The following is a 25447-nucleotide window of genomic DNA, read 5'->3' as shown; positions in this document are numbered from 1 at the left end:
TGCTGAGGATCAAACCTATTGCCTCTCATGTGCTAGGTGAGCGCTATTCCACTGAGCCACAACCCCAGCCCCAAGGATTGGTCTTATAACAACCTGCACCATAGGTGAAGTCATGGGAATTATCTGGAAAGGAGTTATAGATTAGCCTGTCAAATATTATTATATTGTTCAGGTGAGGTTGAGTGTGCTGGTGGAGGGGACATTTCTGGTGAGAGTGGCCAAATAGGATAAAAATAAGCTACATGCACACTCATAAACTATAGAACTTTTTGAGGTACCTGGTGTAGTGTCACATACCTGTAACAGCAGCCACTTCCAAGACTGAGACAGGAGGCAAGATCAAGGCCAGCATCAGCAACTTAGTGAGATCCTATCTCAAAATAAAAGATGAAAGGAAAGGACTAGGGTATAGCTCAGAGGTAAAATGCCCCTGGAATTGATCTGTAGGACTGCAAAGAAAAAGAAATTTCTGAGGTGGTGAAAATGTTCTACATCTATACTGTCCGATATGATATATATTAGCTACATGTTGCTATTTAGTACTTGGATTGTGGCTAGTGTTACTGAGAAGCTGGAGTTTTAATTTCCCTTCATATTGATTTAAATGTATGTGCTTATCTGTAGCTAATTAATATTATATTGGACAACACAGCTTTCTTTAATATCATATCTATTATCCTGAGTCATCTTCACTTTGGTTTCTTTTACCACCTTTTCTTAAAAGAGTGTTTAGTGGGATCTCTGGAATCATTGAGATTCTGGCAAATTAATTTTAAAAATCATTGATGTATAAAATACATAGTGCTATGTAATTATTTTGATCATTTAACTTGGCTTTTCTATGTTTTCAAAATGCTTGCCATCTCCTAACCACTACCGCCCACAAGAGCATCCATAAATTCATGTTTAATTTCTGACTTTTCACCTAACCTAATCCTTAAAGAATGGTAGAACTTTTGCATGGCCAATATCTATAGACTCTGCTTACCTTATCTGCAAACCTAGCTCACCGTGACCTGTCTTATTTACAGAGACAGATATCTCCAACAGGGAAGGGTTGGCAATCTTTTTGTAAAAGGATCTCTAGAGAGACACTTTATCCACAGATCCATACTTTGGCCTATGTGTGTATATCTTGAAGAAGCTGTTTCAAGCTGTAATCAACCACCCTGTATAGGAATGGGAATTGTTGATTCTAACAATTGGAGTAGCCATGTCCACGAGGCTCAGTACTGGTAACCATGAAATCAGAAGATAGCAGCTTGGAAAACTTCAGATAATTTGGAAGTTCAGCCAGTGCCAGATGTGATAGACCCTGTGTTTGGGAACCCCACAGCTGCTTTTATTCTGTTCAGCATGCTTTCTCTTCCTTTTGGTAGACCACCAGCTGTCCTATGTGCCTCAACTCAAGTTACAATAGCAAAGCTCACTTTAGCTCTGGGAAACTGATCCCTCTTAACAACTCCATAGCAAATTCCTAAAGAGATGACCTCAATTACAAACTGTCTCTGTTAAAGTAGACTTATTGGGCCTACTTAGAACAAAACTGTAAATGGCTTCCATTGCATCTGTAAATGGAGTAACTTGAGGAGGGACTTTTCATAGCTGATTTTAGGGACTCTGGTTCACAGCATGTAACTAGAGGCACAGCCACCTACTCAGGGTTATTTGGAGGGCAGTCCCTGCAAGCAGCAAAGTGGCAGGTGTGATCTCAGTGACAGCTGCCTCTAAAATACACAGTGCCCACAAATCTATATGCATGCTATTTAGAAGTTAGTTGAATGCTTCTCTTTGTTCTCCACAAAAATCTTAAAAGTTTCCCATGTTATCCAGGACATCTTCTTCCACGTTAATAATTGGAAGTCAGTAAAGCAGTCAGAGATGATCTTAGTCCTTCACTCATTGTTAGTGTGCCATCTCACACATAGAGATATTATATATACCCATTCTGTACATAGTGTAATTTGAGAGGCCTTACTGCTAAGGTTTTGCCTATGGGAAAGTCACTTTAGTGGTGGAATTTGAGGGGCATTGCTACTATGACATGAGACATTAGTGGGATTGGTGGAATGGGAGAGACATTTTAACTACAGATCCATAAGAAGTAGCCATCCTCCAATGCATAAAGTGTGGTTGGTGCACATCCCAGAAGCACTTATGTTAAAACTGTAACACTACTGAGAAGATTAGCATGACTCCTATATCTAAAGTACAATGTGATAGGTGCAAGTGCTGCAATTTGTGGGTTTAGGTTAACAGAATATAGCATGTTTTCTCTATATATGAATTTGACTTATGTGCATATAATGTTAGAAAGATGTGAAGTGCCTTTGTGCATACAACATGGCAACAATTAAACATGTGATCTAACCAGTGATCCCTGTGTAGTGTGGTTTTCATATAGCCTGGTGTGTGAGAGAGAGTGTTTGCCATTGGTATAAAGCTAGAGAGAGCTGGCTCAATAGTGGGACCAGCAGTAGGGAGAATCCTCTATATCATGTACTTCAGTGTTTTCAGGTGATGCCTATGGAAGTAAGACACAGTTTCTGCACTTGAGGGCATAGTACAAAGCATGTACATAATGAAACCAGAATGTAACAATGCTTAGTTAACATTAAACAGGTATACGTGAGAGAGTGGGAGCATTCAGAAAGCCATAGTTGCCCCAGTTGCCCCTTGGACTTAGTTTGGGAGTATTTATGCATTGGCCAGGTGACCTAAAACACTATTTTATTTGGCAATATTTGTAGTCACCTGTCTACAGTGACAATTGAGGGCCTGCCTATCATGACTTCAGTGAAAAAGGTAGAGTCAAGCTGTCAGTCCTGGAAAGGGCACCAACTAGTGTCCTCCATGAGGGTATTTCATTTAATCTGCTTTTGATTTGCATTACATTCAATTTCCTTTCCCTTCATCTTTACAGATCAGTATACTCCCAACAATCCAACCAACTACCTTCTCTGATTCTCTATACTGGGGCTACTAAAAGCTTCTTGAGAAAAATATTAAAAACCTATTGATGGGCTGGGTTATGGCTCAGTAGCAGAGTGCTTGCCTCGTACATGTGAGGCACTGGGTTCAATCCTCAGCACCACATAAAATTTTTTTTTAAAAAAACAAAGATATTATATCCATGTATAACTAAAAAAATATTTTTTAAAAAACTTGTTGATTAGTGTCCAACTTCTGTTGAATCTCCTTCATACTTACTGGTAATCGTTCTTTTCTCACCTTTGTCCGGTGATTCTCCCGAACCAGCAACATCAGCATCATCTGAGAATGTGCTAAAAATACAAATTCTTGGGCCAGCCTCAGCAACTTAATGAGACCCTATCTCAAAATAAAAAGGGTTGGGGATGTAGCTCAGTAGCAAAGTGAGGTTTAATCCTCAATACTGAAAAAAGGGGACAATATCTGCTAAAGAAAAGACTGGATTAATTAATGTTGGAAAAGGAAGGATCAGACAGAGCAGGTACCCTATGAATGTGCTATGTCAGAAGCCTTTGGGAGCTATTTGGCCAAGACAACAATGAAAAAGATTAGGCAAGTTGCATAATGTATGTAGCATCTCATGGGGAAAAGGGAGAAAAGAATTGCAATCTTGGCCATGACTCTCAGCAAAAGCATAAATGCCAAGTTCATAAATATGTATGAGAATTGGGATTAAAAATGGCCAGAAGGATTGCTAAAATACAGCATAAAAGAGAAGGCAAAGAAACAGAAGGGAAAGAATAATAATTTCAGTTTATCTTTTTTATGAAACTTGATATGATGGAAATTTAATATTTGTGTAAACAATGTTGAGAAAACATTTGTTAATATGTATGATATGCAAAATACTTTAAAATAAGAAATTATAAATACAAAGAAGAATAATATATACAATAGTACTTCTAAAATGATAAAGTATTTTCCATACAAAAGATCATTTTTATCATGAGATGGAATCACCTCAACATGGGATTTGAAGGTCTGTTGCACATTAGTTCAAAGAAGGTATATGCCTGTAAAATGAAATCTGAGGAGGAATTCCTGGATTATGGTTGCATATGCTCTATTTTATGTATTAATTCCATTCATCTTATGTGACAAGAACCAGGAAGATTTAGGCCACACACAAAAAATGTCATTTATACCCTGAAGAAGAGCCTGTCCCAGTGTGCTACTCTGTGGTTCTATCCAGCACTGCTCTCTCGTATATTCCATTTTGGGCACACTTGTGGCTTTAAAGCTTAAAATGGTTCGCAAGCATTCATATTCTGTCATTAATCAAGATAAATGCTGAACAGTACTTGATTCCATTTTGGTCACGACTTCATAGGTTTCATAGTAATGTGTTACAGTCTACTGTACATTTGTACAATTGCTTGGAAAAGGCCTTTCTGCTCCTCGTTTTAGGACCTCAGGAGGCAGGAAAGGCTGATAAAATTGCTTACGCTATTATTAGATCCTGATGAAGACAGGTACTTAACTAGGTTATATCAATATATTCCTGGTCAATTGTCAAACCTATAATTAGTCTCATTATTCTTATTACTCTCATAAATTACATAAATTGGGTGATTGAAACTTTGACAGAAAGAGGTATTTATTGGTTTATTTATGCACATAGGCTGTATCTCCTCACAAAGTAATTTTTGCCAATTTTTCAAGCAAACTGACTGGCCAATTCATTTCTTTTTGTAAACTTAAAATCAAACAAGTTATGATGTCAGGTGACTGGCTTGAATTTCTTTTGCTCTTCAACCAGGTTTTCCAGAAGTCAATTTAGTACAACCTAATATGGTAACATCAAGTATCTATATGTTGCTAAAACAACTGTTCAATTCAGTGAAAACATGAAACATGTTTTCACTGAAAACATGGCATGAAATAAATCCAATGTCCAGTAGATTTACTAAAATCTCAGTCTTTGCTCAATTATTTTGTCATCTGTCTTCTACTGACAGTGGCTTAATCTGTGTAGATCCTCCATCTCCATATAGATCCAAACAAAATCTTTTAAATAAAAAATGATTTCATAAAGCCCATGTTTACCAGAAATTCTGAGGCAGTACTATCCAAGTGTGGGGATGCATATTCCCAGAAGCCTCTAGGAAAAAGTAGAACAAAGCCAATTAGGGTCATATGATAGCTATACAATAAAGCAGATGAATCAATGAAGACTCTTTCAGCTTTAGAATTTTCTTACTTAGGCATAGCATCAAATCCCCATAAATTGTGGAAAATAAAATGTGGTATCCTTATACAATGGAATATTATTTGGTCATGGAATAGAATGGAGTCAATGACACATGCTACAATAAGGATGAACCTTGAAAACGTTATGCTAATTTTAGAAGCCAAACATAAAAGGACACATATTGTATGATTCCATTTATATGAAATGTCCACATAATAAGCAAATCTGTAGAAATGGAAATTAGGTTAATGGTCACTTAAGACTGAGGGGGAATGGGATAATACTCAGGCAATAGCTAAATTGTACAGTTTCTTTTTGAGGTGATGATAGTATTTTAAAACTGGAAGTTGCACAACTCTGAAAGTGTTACAAACTTTTGAATTGTATAATCCAAAAGGATGAATCACATGGTATGTGAATTATTTGCCCATAAAATTGTAACTTTAAAAATCTATAATTTGTCTATTTATATAACAAGGTCTTGTCCAACTGTTTTCTTGAACTCCAAAGGCTATATGGTCAAATGGAGATAAAGAACATAAAAGCTTTAGAATCATTTGTATTTTAGTTCACATGCCTGCTTAGCTACTAATAAGCTGCATAATCTTAGAAAGGCAATTTCCTCATATGTGAAATAAGAATATCACCTACAAGATAGCTCCAAGAGGGCTGGGGTTATAGCTCAGTGGTACAGCACTTGCCTGGCACATGTGAGGCACTGGGTTTGATCCTCAGCACCCATAAAAATAAATAAATAAACAAATGTATTGTGTCCATCTACAACTAAAAAAATATTTTTAAAAGATAGCTCGAAGAATAAGGTAAGATAATTTACATAAGGAGCCTAGCACAGTGCTTTGAACATTTATAGAAATATTTGCTCCCTTCCCACTTTCAAACCTCATGTACAATTTCTCTTCTGCTCAGATTTCATCCTTGTGAACATAATTCAAAATGTCATTGCATCTCATTCTTCTATGTGAGATTACTGCATTATCATGAAACAAGGCAACTGAAGTTTTAGGTTTGAATAACGACTAAAGAAAACTTGACTCTGTAAGTCATTAAAATTTGTCTGTGTGTGAGTGAGTGACGCAAAAAGAGAAGACAAATTAGGGCTGGAGGACAGCAACAAAAAAGTGCACCTCATTCATAACAGAAGCATTTTGCAGTTGGCGACACCCCCGCAAGTGACTAATCTCCAAGAAGAAATTTGATTCCTTCAACTGCAAGGAAAAGAAGTTTAACACAGGCAGCTGTGGTGATAAATCTTCCTATCAGTTGTGGTTATAAGGCTGGAAATTCTTGAGTTAACTGTGCTGGTGAATCATGCACATTTATTTCTACTTGTTTAAATATATTTTCCTTTATTTACACAGAGATGGCTTATAATAAAGCTACCTTTAAACACTGGTGTCAGAAAACCACCAACAAGAATTCATTTTCTAGCATTCATGATAATAATACAGATGCCAATTCATGGCATATAGTTTTCCTTTCTTTGTGCAAATATTAAAATAATATTTCTACTTGAAGTGCTCAAGATATTTTTGCCTCAATCCCAGACACACAAAAATAAGGAGAGGACTTTTTGACTATATGTAGACATATTTTAAAAATTGGTATTTGCCAAAAATGTACATTTTACAGACAGACCCCAGATATTTAACTAGGTTAAAAAGAATCCACAATTCAAATATAACTGTGGAAAATCTTGTGGTGATTCAAAAATTCATAACCTCAGTCTCAAAGTACTATTTCTACTTAAGAAACATAAGGGAATATGTCCTTGCTTTATATTTTAGTTGCTTAATACAAAAAGGGGTTTGGGTTTGGGCAGGAGTACAGGGGAGGAAAGAGAAGAATATATGATGGTGGAAGAGTGAACAGTTGCTATATTTAGCTAACTAAAAGTAATATTCACTTTCATGTTAGTGTATTTAATGAGAATTTCAAAGAAATTTTTGTTTAGCAATGACAGTGGGGAATCAAGATCAGATTATCTCCTAAGAGAAATTTTTTCTATTTTTATTTTTCTTTAGTTGTCAGTGAACCTTTATTTTATTTATTTATATGTGGTGCTGAGAAGCGAACCCAGTACTTCATACATGCTAGGCAAGTGCTCAACCACTGAGCTACAACAACCTCAGCCCCCTAAGAGAAATTTTGCCTGGGCAGTTTTTCATTTATTTTCAGGCAGGTAGATAGTTGAATCTACTAAAATAGTACTATCAGGGTCTGAGTTAAGAATTTTACTTTTTCCACCTTTATCCAGGCATTATTGACAAATAAAAACTGTTGTCTAAGGTGTACAACACAATCGTTTTATAAACATACACTGTGAAATGATAATCATGGTCAAGCTCATTAATAAATATATTCATTGACTCACAGTTACATTTTTATTGTGGTAAAAATATTTAAGATATATTCTTTAGACATATTTCAAATATGCAATACAGTATTATTAATTATAATTACCATGCTGTTCATTAGATCTCCAGAACTTATTTGTCCCATGAAATCAAAACTTTATAAATTTTGACCAGTATCTCCCCATATACTCCATCCCCAGCACCTACCAACAACCATTCTCTCTCTACTTCTATGTATTCAACCTTAGGTTCTACTTACAAATGATATCATGCCATATTTGTGTTTCAATGTCTGGCTTATTTCAGTTAGTGTAATATCCTCCAGTTTCATCCACATTGTCCCAAATGATAGGATTTATCTTTCTAAAGGAGGAACAGTTTTCCATTGTGTATGTGTATGAACATTTTAAAACATCTACTTATTGGTTGATGAACACTTCAGGTTGATTTTGGATCTTCATTGTTATTATGAATAATGTTGAAGTGAATATACAGAACAGATATCTCTTTTTTTATGTGTGGTGCTGGGGATTGAACCCAAGGCCTTGTGCATATGAGGCAAGCACTCTACCAACTGAGCTATATCCTCAACCACGAGAACAGATATCTCTTGACATACATATTTAATTACCTTTGGACATGTATTCAGAAATGGGCTCATATAGGAGTTCTGTTTTTTTTATTTTTTTGTGTGGAACTTCCTGTCTTTGATAATGGCTGTACTAATTTATATTCCTACCAGTGGTGTACAAGTTTTCCCTTTCTGCATATTCTTGTCACTACTTCTTACCTTTTGTTTTTTGTGGTTTTGATAACAGCCATTCCCAATAGAATGAGGCGATATCTCACTGTGGTTCTTATTTGCATTTCCTTGATGATTAGTGATAGTGAACATTTTTTCATGTACCTGTTGGTCATTTTTTCATGTAACTGTTGGTATGTCTTCTTTTGAGAAATGTCTATCCAGGTTCTTGGTTGATTTTTTAAAGCAGGTTGTTTGTTTTCTGGCTATTGAGTTGTTTGAGTATATATATATATGGTTGTAGTTGTCAATGGACTTTTATTTTATTTAGTTTTATGTGGTGCTGAGGATTAAATTCAGTGCCTCACACATCGTAGGCAAGCACTCTACCACTGAGCCACATCACCAGCCCCTGGGTTTCTTATATATTTGCTATATTATCCCCTTATCAGATGTATGGCTTGCAAATATTTTCTCCCATTCTTTAGGTGGCCTCTTAACTCTGTTGATTATTTCCTTTGCTAGAAGAAGCTTTTTAGTTTCATGTAATCCCATTTGTATATTTGTATGTTTTTATATTTTTGCTTTCATTTCCTATGCTTTTAAGGTTATATCCAAAAAAATCATTGTTAAGTCCAATGTTATTGAGCTTTTACCCCATGTTTATTTCTACTATTTTTATGGTTTCAGGTCATATGTTTAGTTTTTTAATTCATTTTGATGTTTTTATGGTATGATATATGAACCCAATTTCATTCTTGTGCATGTATAAGTTTTCCCAACACAAGCTTTTGAAGAAACTGTCTTTTCCCCATTGCATCTTCTTGATATTTGCCCAGATCCATTGATTATAAATGTGTGATTTATTCTGGAAACTTTTTTTTCTTTCATTTGTCTGCATGTTAGTTTTTATGCTAGTACCATACTATTTTGATTCTTATACCCATTCAGAGAATCAGGGGTGGGCTGACTAGAGGTTTCTAGAGTAGACTTATCTGGCACCTGGGTCCTCAGAGGCTGGCCTTGTTGCTGGGGTTCTCAAGGATCGGCCTGGTGTTAGAGTCTACAGCAAGTCTGGTGCTCATCTCACTTTGTTTTTCCCCATGCACATAGTATCTCTCTCCATGTTTTATTACGTGGGTTTTGGAGAAGGGTGATGGAGTAATGTGTAATTATACTTCCTACTCTCTTAGTGTGTCTTTTCTTATTTTTGTGCCCCATTGAGTTGTAGTTATCTCTTACCTGGTTTCCTTAGCTCTTATGAACATTTTTTTGTATAGAGATGATTGTTTGAATTGATGTTGTTATAAGTGGATGAGCCCTGGAAACTCCTATTCTACCTTCTTGCAGACATTAACACTCTCAGTATTCCCTGAAGTAAGAATTCAAAAGATATAGATGTCTATCATAATATTCTGGCCCAGCCCTGCTACTATAGTTTGAATTACCTAACAAGATTCATGCTGAAATTTAATCCCCATTATTAGGTATGAAGAGATGAGAACAAGTACCACCCTTTAAGAGGTGATTAGGTCTTCAGGGCTCTGCTCTCATTAATGGACTAATCTATTCATGGCTTAATGGCTTAATGGCTTATCTCAGAGGTAGGTTTGTTCTAAAGACCAGTTTAGTTCTGTATCTTGTATGTGTTGCATCTTACTATCTGATGCCCTGAAGTACCTCTGGACTCTGCAGAGAGTCCCTACCAGCAAGAATGCCCTTACTTGAAAGAGCTCTCAACCTTGGACTTCTTAGCCTCCAGAGCAATAAAGAATTCACTTTTTTTTTTTTTTTTTTTTTTTTTTTTTTTGGTACCCAGGATTGAACCCAGGTCTCTCTGAATAGCTTAGGGCCTTGCTAAATTGCTAAGGCCAGCTTTGAACTTCTGATCCTCCTGTGTCAGCCTCCAGAGCTGTTGGGATTACAGGCATATGCCACCACACCTGGCAAGAATACATTTTTAAAATAAATTAATCAGTCTCAGGTATACTGTTACACCAATAGAAAATGGAATAAGACACTTTCTTAACTTTTAAATCTTTAGGATCCTTAGAATGCTGTTCTATGTTAATCAATCAGGTTTTCTCTCTAAAGTATGATTGTGAGTTTAACTGTTACAAAGTTTGTCCTTTTGTGGGGGATGGTACCAGGGATTGAATTTAGGGGCACTCGGCCACTGAGCCACATCCCCAGCCTTATCTTATATTTTATCTAGAGACAGGGTCTCACTGAGTTGCTTAGTGCCTTGCTTTTGCTGAGGCTGGCTTTGAACTCCTAATCCTCCTTCTGCTGGGATTATAGGTGTGCACCACACTGCTGGCAAGCTTGTTGTTTTGTAAAAAACCATGAGGATCGTTAGACACTGTATAATAGAAATTATTTTGGAGTTGATACTTTCAGAATTCTATACAACTTGAATTTAGACACAAAACCTGTTCCATTCTGTCTGTAACAGATTCAAGTTTAATTTCCATTTTATACACACACACACACACACACACACACACACATATATATATATAATCTAAAGTCCTTGTGTTAAAAAATATATATTTGTGTCTGTTATGCATATACAGGCATATGTATAGAACATGTGGGTATACAATTATCTCAAAATAAAATACTATTTTTACAAGTTTAGTGTTTTTTTTCTCCTTTTACTAAGTGAAAGACTAATATTAAAGCATGATGTAAGTGTAGATTCACATACTGTCATAAGGAATACTACAGAGAGAACTCCTGCACTCTTTGTCTAATTTTCCCCAAGTGTAAAATCTTATAAAACTCATAATACCATACTTATAATATATACTGACCATTATACCACCAAGATGAAGGACTTTGCAGCCAGGCATGGTGGCTCATGCCTGTAATCCCAGCTACTGGGGAGGCTGAGGCAGAAGTATCATAAGTTCAAAGCCAGTCTCAGCAACTAAGTGAGGCCCTAAGTAACTCAGTGAGACCCTGTCTCTAAATATAAAATAAAAAGGACTGGGAATGTGGCTCAGTGTGTTAAGCACCCCTGGGTTCAATGCCAAGTATACACACACACACAAAAGAAGGACCATCCATCAGCATATATGATCCCTCACGTTGCCCTCTGTAGCTACCTCCATGTCCCTCCCTCTCACCATCTCCTTAAACCCAGGGCCTTTGTTAATGGGATCTCCATTTCTATAATTTTGTCATTTCATTATTTTTATATAGGTGAAATAATATAGCAGGTAGACTTCAGAGACTGATTTTTTGTTGAATATTTGGTTTACAAATAATTTTTTTCCCATTCTGTTGCTTGTCATGACAGAGTCTCAAATAACAAAACAAAATAAAAGGGTTTTTGTTGTTGTTGTTATTTGTTTTTCTGGTACTGGGGATTGAACCCAGAAGGTCAGAGAGAGGGTCTTCACTACTTAGCTATATTCCCAGTCCTTTTTATTTTATTTTGAGACAGGGTCTTCCTAAGTTGCCCAGGATGGCCTTGAAATTATGATCCTCCTGCCTCACCTCTCATGTCATGGAGATTACAGGTGTGTGCCAATATGCCCAGCTCTAAAAGCAAAAGTTTTAAATTGCCTCGTACAATTTATTAAATTTCCCTCTCAAATAACTTGCTTTTAAGGTCAGGTCTAAAAGATCTACATATCATATGTAGATTGTGAAGATTTTCTTTTTTGAGTAAATGCTTTAGTTTTATATTTCATATTTATATTATTATCCATTTTGAGTTAATGTTTGAATATGGTATTAGGCTTATGTAAAAGTTTATTTTATTGTTGTTGTTCCAAAATCTTTTTGAAAATGCTATTTTCCTCTATTGAATTGCTTTTGCACCTTTTTTAATAATCATTTGGTCATATTTGTGCAGGTCTATTTCTAGATTGTCTGTTTTGTTGATTTACATCTTTTTCCTTTGGACCTTATCACACACAGCCTTGATTATTGTAGCTGTAAACCAAATCTTGAAACCAGACTGATTTCTGAAATCCTTCAAAAATTGTTTAAACTATTTTGGTTGCTTTGCCTTTCTATACACATTTTAGAATAGTCTTGTATCTATCTTTAAAAATCTTGGATTTTGATAGGAATTATGTTAAATCAGTGTATCATTTGGTGGAGAATTGACATTTTTCCCATGTTGAATCTTTATAAGCATGTATATATCTCCACTTACTTATATCTTTGGTTTTTCAACCAAAATTGTGTGAATTCCCTTCCCGTGTTTTACTAATTATGCCTGTTTCATTTTAAATTTTTTTTGTCTGTCTATGGACCTTTTTTTATTTATTTATATGTGGTGCTGAGAATAGAACCCGGTGCTTCACATATCACTGAGCTATAATCCCAGCCCATTCCTGTTTCATTTTTTGAGCAATTATAAATATTATTGTATTTTTAATGTCAATTTTTTGTTGCAAACCACTATTACTAGGAATTGGTTATTGATATCATTACTTTTTTGTAGATTCCTTGGGATTTTCTGTTTGGATAACCAAGCAATCTTTAAATTAGAACAGTTTTATTTCTTTCTTCCCGATCCATATATCTTTGCTGTTGTTTTTGTTTGTTTGTTTGTTTGGTAGGCACCGGGGATTGAACTCAGGGGCACTTAACCACTGAGCTACATCCCCTTTCCTTTTTTATATTTTATTCAAAGGCAGGGTCTCACTGAGTTACTTAGGGCCTCCATATGTTGCTGAGGGTGCCTTTCAACTTGTGATCCTCTTGTCTCAGTCTCCTGAATAGCTGGGATTACAGGCATGCACCACTGCACCCAGCTGATCCATATGTCTTTTATTTAATATTCTAAACATATTGCACTGGCTAGAATATCTATCGATATATTGAGTAAGAGTGGTGACAGTGGGCATCCTTCCATTGTTCCTAAAATAAGGAGAAAGCACTCAAACTTTAGACCTTAATTATGTTAACTATTAGTTTTTCATAACTGGTCTTTACTGAGTTGAGGATTACTGTGTTTTTATTTATTGATTTATTTATTTGTTTATTTATTTATTTTGGCACCAGGGATTGAACTCAGGGGCACTCAACCACTGAGCCACATCCCCAGCCCTATTTTGTATTTTATTTAAAGACAGGGTCTCACTGAGTTGCTTAGCGCCTCGACATTACTGAGGCTGGCTTTGAACTCTTGATCGTCCTGTCTCGGCCTCCCAAGCTATAGGATTACAGATGTGTGCCACCATGTCACCACGCCCATCTCCTGCCTCTTCTTTTTTGATGTAAATATTTCCTTAAAACTTTGACAGAATTGTCCAGTGAAACCATCTGAGCCTGGAAATTTCTTTCTTTCTTTCTTTTTTTTTTTTTTTGGTGGGGGAGAATTTTGAAATTATAAATTTAATTCCCTTGGTAATTATAGGGTTATTCAACTTAGCCACTTCATATTGAATGAGTTGTGATAGTTTGCATTTTTTGAAGAATTGAACTATTTTATCTAACTCATTTATGAATATAGACTTGTCTATAGTATTCCCTTATTTTCTCTTATTTTGATGTTTGATTTGAAGTGTAGTGACTTACTTCCTGATATTAATATATATTTTCCTTTTTCTCCATCATATGTTGAACTTTGTCAATTGTGTTGATCTTTTATTTTCTATATTGTTTTCTGATTATTAATTCAGTGATTTATGTTTATTATTTTCTTCCTCCTGCTTACACTGGGTTTGTTTTGCTTTCTTTCTGTCAATTTCTTAAGTGAAGATTCTAGATAATTGGTCTCAGAACTTTTCTCTTTTCCTAATATTAGATTTAGTTCTATAAATTTTCCTCTCAGCACTTGCCTTATCTGTTTCCCACAAATTTTGATGTTTTATTTTAATTTTTATTCAGGTAATTATTTTTTTTTATTTTCCTCAAGACTTCTCTTTGTCCCCTGGATTATGTAGAAGTGTTTTGTTTAATTTGCAAGTATTTGTTTAATTTCCAGTGTGATTTACCTGTTCTATTTCTGTTGTTGATTTCTAATTTGATTCCATTTTCATCAGAGAACCACTGTACATGATATCAATTTTTAGAAAATGTTTCATGCTTATTTTATTGCTTTGGATATATTCTATCTTGGTGTATATTCTGTGGGCACTTACAAAGAATGTATATTCTGCCGTCATTTGGTGGAGTGGTTCTACAAATTTTGATTAGATTCTGCTACTTGATGTTGTTGAATTCTGTATTCTTGGTGTTTTTGTTTTTGTTTTTGTTTTTGTGTTGTAGATGTTCTGTCAATTACTGATAGAGAGGTGTTGTAGTCTCCAGCTATAACTGTGGAATTCCCTATTTTACCATTTCACCCAATTGTCACTTGGTGACACTAATACCACCAGGGGGGAAGAGGCCAGGTTACACTGCTGGCTCACTGCTCCAGAAATATTCTCAGTCAAATTGGTAGGAAAATAGGTTTTATTCAAAGCCACTTTTGAAGAAGAATAGAAGAGACTTATTTCAAAAATTCCATCTAGGGATTCCACCTCTTGGGTCCCCTTCTTCCTCCGGGAGAAGTCTTTTTTGCTGTCCTTTAATAAAGCTTCTACTTTCCACTCTAAAAAAAAAAAATCCATCTATAAGCTGGGTGTGGTGTCACACACCTGTAATCCCAGCAGCTCAGCGGCTCAGGAGGCTAAGGCAGAAGGAATGCAAGTTCAAAGCCAGCCTCAGAAATTTAGCAAGGCCCTAAGCAACTCAGGGAGACCCCTGTCTCTAAATAAAATATAAAAAGGGCTGGAGATGTAGCTCATTGGTTAAGCACCCCTGGGTTCAATCCCCGGTACCCCCCCCACACACACACACAAAAAAATCTATCACTAGGCTACACCACCAGCCCTTTCTCTTTTCTTTTTTTTATTTGAAACAGGGTCCTACTGAATGGCCCAGGCTGGCCATGAACTTGAGATTCTCCTGCCTCAGGCTCCCAAGTAACTGGGATTATAAATCTATGCCACCACACCCCGCAGGATTGACCCTTTATATAACATTTCTCTCTGTGGTACTTTTCTTTGCTTTGAAATCTGCTTCATTGGATGTTAATTGGATGTTAATATGTTTAATGTTTTCATGATATGTATTTTCCCATCCTTTTTACTTAAAACTTGTTTATACCTTTATATTTGGAGTGAGGTTTTTTTGTAAACAGTATATGGTTGGGTCATGTTTTTATATATACTCTGCCAATCTCTATCTTTAATTTGTATATTTAATGCAAATATTGCTATGGTGGGGCTTAAGTGTGCCATTTTACTTATTATTTTGGTTTGTACTCTCTGTTTTTTGTTTCACTATTTTTCTTTTCCTACCTTCCTGTAGGTTATTTGAATGGTTTCATGGAATACCATTTTTATTTACTTCTAGTGATTTTCAGCATTGTCTCTTGGCATAGTTTTTGAGAGGTTGCTCTAGGTATTGTATCACATATAAGTAACAACACAGTCTACTGGTGCTGAATAGTTTTTGTGAAGTGTAGAATCCTTCTATCTTTTATATTCCTTTACCCTTCTACAGTTATAGTATAGGTGTTTTGAGTGGTTCCTCTACATACATTTGTAGCCATACATTTATATAAAAAGTGTCATAATTTCTGCTTCAACCATGAAACATGACTTGGGGACTCAAAAGGAGGACAGTATTGCATTTATTCATACTTTCATATTTTTGTTGACTGTGTGTGTGTGTGTGGTTTTTGTTGTTGTTTTTTACTCCCTGGAATGCCAAGATCCTTCTTTCCTTGTTTACTTTATATTTACAGAACTTCTTTTAGTCATTGTTTTAGAATATGTCTAATGGTGACACACTCTCTTAATTCTCTTTCACCCAAAATATGTTTATTTCTGCTTAATTCTTGAATGATATTTTCACTGGGTATAAAATTCTCACTTTACTGTGATTTTCTTTTACCATTTGAAAAAAATGTGCTGGTTCCTCTGGTTTCCATGTTTTATGGTGACAAATCAGCTGCCATTGAAATAATTGTTTTCCTGTAAGTAATGTTGTTCTTCTCTAGCTGCTATCAAATTTTTATTTTGCCTTCAGTTTTTAGAAGTTTCAGTATGGTGTGTTCCAGTGTGGATTTCTTTGTGTTTATCCTGTTTGAGTTTTCCCTAGCTTCTTTTAAAAAACATACTTTTAGTTGTAGTTGAACACAATATCTTTATTTTATTCATTTATTTATATGTGGTGCTGAGGATCGAACCCAGTGCCTCACACTTGCTAGGCAAGTGCTCTACCACTGAGCCACAACCCCAGCCCCTGGCTTAGCTTCTTGTATCTATAGATGTATGTTTGCCAAATTTAGGGTTTTTTCAGCTATTATTTCTTTGAGTACGTTTTGGTCCTGCTCCCTTTCCCATCTCCTTCCATGACACCAATTGCAAGATTGTTAGATTTTTTTGCATCTGTGTGTGTGCTGGGATTGAACTCAGGGGCCTTATGCATCCTAGGCAAGCACACTACTTCTGAGCTGCATCCCCAGCCCTGAATGTGAGACCTTTTTCTTTAGTTCCACAGACGTGAATATGATCATTTTTATCTAATTGATTTTTATTTGTTTTTGATACTGGATAATACCTCATCCTATTTTCAAATTCACTAATTCTTCTGTCCTCTACATTTTGCTGTTGAGACCATCCATTCAGTGTTTTGTTTCAGTTGCCATATTTTTTTCAATTCTAAAATTTCCATTTGTTTCTTCTTTATATCTTATGTCTTTGCCAAACCTCTGTTATTTCATTTGTTTCAAGCATGTTTATGGTTCATCATTAAAGCATCTTTGTGATAACTGCTTTAAAATCTTTTTATATACATTTAATGTCTTTGTTATTTCAGTTTGGGCAGCTATGGATTGTCTTTTCTCATTTGGTTTGAGATCTTCCTGGAATGAAGAGTGATTTTTGATTGGAAGCTGTGTATTGAGACTATTATGTGATAAGACTCTGGATCTTATCTTAAGTCTTCAGTTTGGATTTATTTTATTTTTAATTATTTTTTTTAATTTATATATGACAGCAGAATGCATTACAATTCATATTACACATATAGAACACAATTTTTCATATCTCTGGTTATATACAAAGTATATCCACACCAATTTGTGTCTTCCTACATGTACTTTGGATAATGATGACAATCACATTCCACCATCACTTCTAACTCCATGCCCCTTCCCTTCACCTCTCACCCCTTGGATTTATTTTATTTTATTTATTCACTTATTTAGACACTGCTCTGGCAGTGGAAGGAAAGAAGCATAACTTTTCTTTTACTACTAGGTGGAAGTAGAAGTTCAGATTCTCATTCAGCCTCCTATGATACTAGAGAGCAGGTCTCCTCATTATTGATGGGCAAGGGTGGAATTTCTGGATGCCCAATAGGCCTATGCTGATAATTTCCTGGATAGGAGGCATAGGAGTGCTTTATTACTATTCTCCATATAGTCTCCACTGACATTTTAGGGGAAGGAAGGAAGTTAACTTTGTTATCACTGGGTGATGGTAAAACACATGAATTTCCATGAAGCCTCCTCTGATAACCACTCCAATGGTTGTCGGGTTTGAGGGTAGCACATGATAGCATGATGAGGATGGGAATCTTTGAAATTTGATGGCACAATTGAAATTAGAGCCACAGTTTTAAATGTGGTGTCTGGCTGTGAGAGAGCAATTATTTTCTAAAAGTTTTCAGTCTTGCTAGGCTGATCCTTTCCTGGTCCACTATTTGGCGAGAAAAACATTTTGTTAGGGCTTTTTTTTTTTTCACCATATTTGATGTTTCCTAGTTACTGCCTTCTCCATATCCAGCCTTAGATATATGAGGCAAAAAGAAAATTATTTTATTTTTATTTCTTTCTTTTGCAGGGGAGTACTGGGGATTGAACTCAGGGGTACTCAACCACTGAAACACATCCCCAGCCCTATTTTGTATTTTATTTAGAGACAGGGTCTCACTGAGTTGCTTAGTATCTTGCTTTTGCTGAGGCTTGCTTTGAACTCGCGATCCTCCTGCCTCAGCCTCTGGAGCCACTGGGATCACAGGTGTATGCCACCATGCCCAGCGCTCCCATATATTTTAAATCACCTCTAGATAATACCTAACACAATGTAAATGCTGTGTAAGTAGCTGCTATACTGTATTGTTGAGGGGAGTAATGACAAGAAAAATGTATGTATTTAGTGCACACAAAATTGTTTTTTTGTTCCAAATATTTTCAATCTGTGGTTTGTTGAATCCATGAATAACAACCCATGGATATGGAAAGCTGACTATACTTATCTTTTGGGGGAACTACAGAGATCAGTGCCAATACCAAGGCCTGGAAAGATGCCTGGATGTCAATTCCTAAAACATCCTTATCTAATTCCCCTCTTTGTCCAATGCAGAAACCACATGGCCTTGGAAATCACTGTGGATTATTATAAACAAAATTAGGTGGTGATGCAATTCACAGCTGCAGTTTCAAATATGGTATCTTTACTGGAGCAAAGTTAAACATCTTTTGCCACTTGGTATATAGCTATTTTCCTACCAAATGCTTTCTCTTAAAGTTTCATCAGAAAAGATAACCATAAACAGTTCACTGAACTTCACCTGGTAGGGATAATTGTACACCTTCTCAGTCTTAAATTAAGCAAAGTATGTTTTCCTGTTCTCTGTTATAGTATAGTCCAAAATAATCTTTTTTTTAAATGTCTATGAGATACCAATTTGGATCTACCAAATTGGCAAATATTTTTATTTTTTTCTATTGGTTGTTCACAACATTACAAAGCTCTTCACATATCATATTTCATACTTTAGATTGAAGTAGGTTATGAACTCCCAATTTTACCCCAAATGCAGATTGCAGAATCATGTCAGTTACATATACACAATTTTACATAATGCCCTATTAGTAACTGTTGTATTCTGCTACCTTTCCTATCCCCTACTATCCCCCCTCCCCTTCCCTCACATCTTCTCTCTCTACCCCATCTACTGTAATTCATTTCTCTCCTTGTTTATTTTCCCATTCCCCTCACAACCCCTTATATGTAATTTTGTATACCAATGAGGATCTCCCTTCATTTCCATGCAATTTCCCTTTTCTCTCCCTTTCCCTCCCATCTCATGTCTCTGTTTAAAGTTAATCTTTTCTACCAGCTCTTCCTCCCTGCTCTGTTCATAGTTGCTCTCATTATATCAAAGAAGACATTTGGTATTTGTTTTTTAGGGATTGGCTAGCTTCACTAAGCATAATCTGCTCTAGTGCCATCCATTTCCCTGCAAATTCTATGATTTTGTCATTTTTTATTGCTGCATAGTACTCCATTGTGTATAGATGCCACATTTTTTTATCCATTCATCTATTGAAGGGCATCTGGGTTGGTTCCACAGTCTAGCTATTGTGAATTGTGCTGCTATGAACATCGATGTGGCAGTATCCCTGTAGCATGCTATTTTAAGTTCTTCAGGGAATAGTCCGAGAAGGGCAATAGCTGGGTCAAATGGTGGTTCCATTCCCAGCTTTCCCAGGAATCTCCAAACTGCTTTCCAAATTGGCCGCACCAATTTGCAGTCCCACCAGAAATGTACAAGTGTACCCTTTTCCCCACATCCTTGCCAGCGCTTGTTGTTGTTTGACTTCGTAATGGCTGCCAATCTTACTGGAGTGAGATGGTATCTTAGGGTGGTTTTGATTTGCATTTCTCTGACTGCTAGAGATGGTGAGCATTTTTTCATGTACTTGTTGATTGATTGTATGTCCTCCTCTGAGAAGTGTCTGTTCAGGTCCTTGGCCCATTTGTTGATTGGGTTATTTGTTATCTTATTGTCTAATTTTTTGAGTTCTTTGTATACTCTGGATATTAGGGCTCTATCTGAAGTGTGAGGAGTAAAAATTTGTTCCCAGGATGTAGGCTCCCTATTTACCTCTCTTATTGTTTCTCTTGCTGACAAAAAACTTTTTAGTTTAAGTAAGTCCCATTTGTTGATTCTTGTTATTAACTCTTGTGCTATGGGTGTCCTATTAAGGAATTTGGAGCCTGACCCCACAATATGTAGATCGGAGCCAACTTTTTCTTCTATCAGATGCCGTGTCTCTGATTTGATATCAAGCTCCTTGATCCATTTTGAGTTAACTTTTGTGCATGGCGAGAGAAAGGGATTCAGTTTCATTTTGTTGCATGTGGATTTCCAGTTTTCCCAACACCATTTGTTGAAGATGCTATCCTTCCTCCATTGCATGCTTTTAGCCCCTTTATCAAATATAAGATAGTTGTAACTTTATGGATTAGTCTCTGTGTCCTCTATTCTATACCATTGGTCCACCCGCCTGTTTTGGTACCAGTACCATGCTGATTTTGTCACTATTGCTCTGTAATATAGTTTGAAATCTGGTATCGCTATACCGCCTGATTCACACTTCCTGCTTAGAATTGCTTTTGCTATTCTGGGTCTTTTATTTTTCCATATGAATTTCATGATTGCTTTCTCTATTTCTACAAGAAATGCCGTTGGGATTTTGATTGGTATTGCATTAAACCTATAGAGAACTTTTGGTAATATCGCCATTTTGATAATGTTAGTTCTGCCTATCCATGAACGGGGTATATTTTTCCATCTTCTAAGATCTTCTTCTACTTCTCTCTTTAGGGTTATGTGGTTTTCATTGTATAAATCTTTCACCTCTTTTGTTAGGTTGATTCCCAAGTATTTTTTTTTTTTTGAGGATATTGTGAATGGAGTGTTTTTCCTCATTTCCGTTTCAGAAGTTTTGTCGCTGATATACAGAAATGCCTTTGATTTATGCGTGTTGATTTTATATCCTGCCACTTTGCTGAATTCATTTATTAGTTCTAGTAGTTTCTTTGTAGACCCTTTTGGGTCTTCTAGGTATAGAATCATGTCATCCGCAAATAGTGATAATTTAAGTTCTTCTTTTCCTATTTTTATGCCTTTAATTTCTTTTGTCTGTCTAATTGCTCTGGCTAGAATTTCAAGGATTAATTAAATAGAAGTGGTGAGAGAGGGCATCCCTGTCTTGTTCCAGATTTTAGAGGGAATGCCTTCAACTTTTGTCCATTCAGAATGATGCTAGCCTGAGGCTTAGCATAGATAGCTTTTACAATGTCGAGGTAAGTTCCTGTTATCCCTAGTTTTTCTAATGTTTTGAACATAAAGGGATGCTGTACTTTGTCAAATGCTTTCTCTGCATCTATCGAGATGATGATATGGTTCTTATCTTTAAGTCTATTGATGTGGTGGATAACATTTATTGATATCCGTATATTGAACCATCCTTGCATCCCAGTGATGAATCCTACTTGATCATGGTGCACAATTTTTTTGATGTGTTTTTGTATTCGATTCGCCAGAATTTTATTGAGGATTTTTGCATCTAGGTTCATTAGAGATATTGGTCTGTAGTTTTCTTTCTTTGAGGTGTCTTTGTCTGGTTTCGGAATCAGGGTGATGTTGGCCTCATAGAATGAATTTGGAAGTTCTCCCTCTTTTTCTGTTTCCTGAAATAACTTGAAAAGTATTGGTATTAATTCTTCTTTAAAGGTTTTGTAAAACTCTGCTGTATACCCATCCGGTCCTGGGCTTTTCTTGGTTGGTAGTCTTTTGATTGCTTCTTCAGTTTCAACCATTGATATTGGTCTGTTCAGATTGTGTGTATCCTCCTGACTCAGTCTGGGCAAATCATATGACTTAAGAAATTTATCGATGTCTTCACTATCTTCTATTTTATTGGAATATAGGTTTTCAAAATAATTTCTAATTGTCTTCTGTATTTCTGTAGCATCTGTTGTGATATTGCCTTTTTCATCCCGTATGTTAGTAATTTGAGTTCTCTCTCTTCTTCTCTTCATTAGCATGGCTAAAGGTCTATCGACCTTATTTATTTTTTCAAAGAACCAACTTTTCGTTTTGTTAATTTTTTCAATAGTTTCTTTTGTTTCAATTTCATTGATTTCCACTCTGATTGTAATTATTTCTTGCCTTCTGCTACATTTGCTGTTGTTATGCTCTTCCTTTTCTAGGATTTTGAGATGAAGTATGAGCTCATTTATTTGTTGGTTTTTTCTTTTTTTGAGGAATGACCTCCAGGCAATGAATTTCACTCTTAAAACTGCTTTCATTGTGTCCCATAGATTCCGATGTCTGTATTTTCATTTATCTCTAAGAATTTTTTGATTTCCTCCTTTATGTCTTCTGTAACCCATTGATCATTCAGTAACATATTGTTCATTTTCCATGTGATGTAGGATTTTTCCTTCCTTCTTTTATCATTGATTTCCAGTTTCATTCCATTATGATCAGATAAAATGCATGGTATTATCTCCACCCCTTTATATTTTTTTTTTTATTGGTTGTTCACAACATTACAAAGCTCTTGACATATCATATTTCCACCCCTTTATATTTACTGAGGGTTGCCCTATGGCATAATATATGGTCTATTTTTTAGAAGGATCCATGTGCTGCTGAGAAAAAAGTATATCCATTTGATGATGGTTGATATATTCTATATATGTCAGTTAAGTCTAGGTTATTGATTGTAATATTGAGTTCTATAGTTTCTTTATTCAACTTTTGTTTGGAGGATCTGTCCAATGGTGAGAGAGGTGTGTTGAAGTCACCCATAATTATTGTGTTGTGGTCTATTTGATTCTTGAACTTGAGGAGAATTTGTTTTATGAATGTCGCAGCACCATTATTTGGTGCATAAATATTGATAATTGTTATGTCTTGTTGGTGAATGGTTCCTTTTAACAGTATATAATGACCTTCCTTATCCCTTTTGATTAACTTAGTCTTGAAGTCGATTTTATTCGATATGAGGATGGCTACCCCTGCTTGCTTACGAGGACCGTGTGCGTGGTATATTTTTTCCCATCCTTTCACGTTCAGCCTCTGTATGTCTTTTCCAATCAGATGTGTTTCCTGGAGGCAGCATATTGTTGGATTTGTTTTTTAATCCATGATACCAGCCTATGTCGCTTTATTGGAGAGTTTAAGCCATTAACATTCAGAGTTACTATTGATATATGGTTTGTACTTCCTGCCATATTTGATTATTTATCCTTTTTTTAAAAAAATTTAGTTTGTTTCTCCATGATTATCTTTCCCCTCGCCCTCTGTCTTTACCGAGGCACTTCCCACTGATGGTTTTGGTTATTGTTTTTCATTTCTTCCTCGTGTAGTGTTTTGCTCAAAATGCTTTGCAATGCTGGTTTTCTGGCTGCAAATTCTTTTAACTTTTGTTTATCATGAAAGAGTTTTATTTCATTGTCATACCTGAAGCTTAATTTTGCTGGATACAGAATTCTTGGTTGGCATCCATTGTCTTTCAGTGTTTGAAATACATTGTTCCATGACCTTCTTTCTTTCAGCGTCTGTGATAAAAAATCTGTTGTTAACCTTATTGGTTTACCCCTGAATGTTATCTGCCTCCTTTCTCTTGTAGCTTTTAATATTTTCTCTTTGTTCTGTATATTGGATATCTTCATAACAATGTGTCTTGGCATTGGTCTACTGTGATTTTGTGTGCTCGGTGTCCTGTATGCATCTTCAATTTGTATATCTGTTTCCTTTTTTATTTCTGGAAAGTTTTCTGTAATTATTTCATTCAGCAGGTTACTCATTCCCTTGGTTTGAATCTCTGTATCTTCTTCTATCCCGATGACTCGTAAGTTTGGTTTTTTTACGTTATCCCATAACTCTTGGATGTTTTTCTCGTGATTTTTTACCAGCCTTTCTGAGTTGGCTAGACTCTTTTCAAGATGATATATTTTGTCTTCATTATCTGACGTTCTGGCTTCTACTTGCTCCACTCTGTTAGTGATACTCTCAATTGAGTTTTTAATTTGGTTTATCGTTTCCTTCATTTCTAGAATTATTGTTTGATTATTTTTTATAATCTCTATCTCCTGATAAAGATGCTTAACTTCTTTTTTTATCTGTTTATGTAATTCATTCTCAATGTGTTCTTTCGCTGCTTGAATTTGCTGTCTTGTATCCTCTTTAAGGTTCCATTCCATCTGTCTAAGGTGTTCCTTGAGTTCTTTATATGACCATTTTTCTGATGACTCTAGGTCCTCCTGAATATTTAGGCTGTCCTGCATTGTTTGTACTCCTTTTCTTCCTTGCTTTTTCAAGCTGCTCATGTTACTTCTTGTTCTGTTTGACTGCTGAGTTACTGTTTACTCCTATAAATTTATTAGATTCTTGGGAGGAAAGGTATTAGAAGGGAAGGGAAGAAGTCACTAAAGAGAATGAGAGTAAGCAGGTAGAATTCAAGGAAGGGGGAATAAGAAAATTGAAAAGAAATGAAAAGACAAAAGAAGAAAAAAATAGGAAATAAAAAAAGAAAAAAAAATTTTAAATAATAATAATAAAAAAAATTAAAATTAAAAGAAAAAATTTAAAAAACAAGAAAGAAAAATGAAAATGAAAGAAAAAACCCAAATCAAAAAAAAGAGAAAAAAAAACTAATAAATGCAGTCTTAGAGTTTGATTAACTTCTCTTCCAGTAGGTGGCGCTGTGCCCACCAGGCCAAGTTTCTCCTGTCAATACGCAGGAACCAATCACTGTGCAGCAGCTCCTCCTCCCAGACTGGGCGTGTCTCCAATCCTGAGTGCCTAGGGCCTCCTCTTGTGTCTAGTCACTTCCCCACTTTTCCTCTAGTCAGGCCCCTCTCACAGGTGCCGCTTACCACAATACTGGCTACACGCCAGGTCTGCTGCTCCCGGGAGCCCTGTTTTCATGAACGACTGGGCACACTCTCCCTATTTGCCATTCCCTCAGACCCTAAGTTTGTAGAGCTTGGGGCTGAGAATCCTCAGCGAATTTTACTTGCCCTCCGGTAGCCACGTCCCCAGTAGCTGGTGCAAGAGACCTCAGTTGTCAGCACTGGTGGGAGCGGTAGACGGGAGTTCCGCGCTGCGGGTCCCGCGCCACGTCTGATTCCCTTGGTCTGGCTATCGCACTCACGCGAGAGCTGGGAGGGGCCCTTATGGGAGAGCTGGGAGGGGCCCTTAAGGTTTCCCCAATGTGTGGAGAGGGAAGGCTAGGGAATTACACACCTGTAGCCGCAGGTTTCAGTGAAGTTATCTCCTCCACCGCAGTCTGGTGACTTCAGTTCTCTGCCACGGTGGTAT

The sequence above is a fragment of the Spermophilus citellus genome (assembly GCF_964194105.1).
Source record: "Spermophilus citellus genome assembly, chromosome: X".
Lineage (NCBI taxonomy): Eukaryota > Metazoa > Chordata > Mammalia > Rodentia > Sciuridae > Spermophilus > Spermophilus citellus.
The sequence above is the reverse complement of the archived record's forward strand: the minus strand, read 5'-3'. Positions refer to the sequence as shown.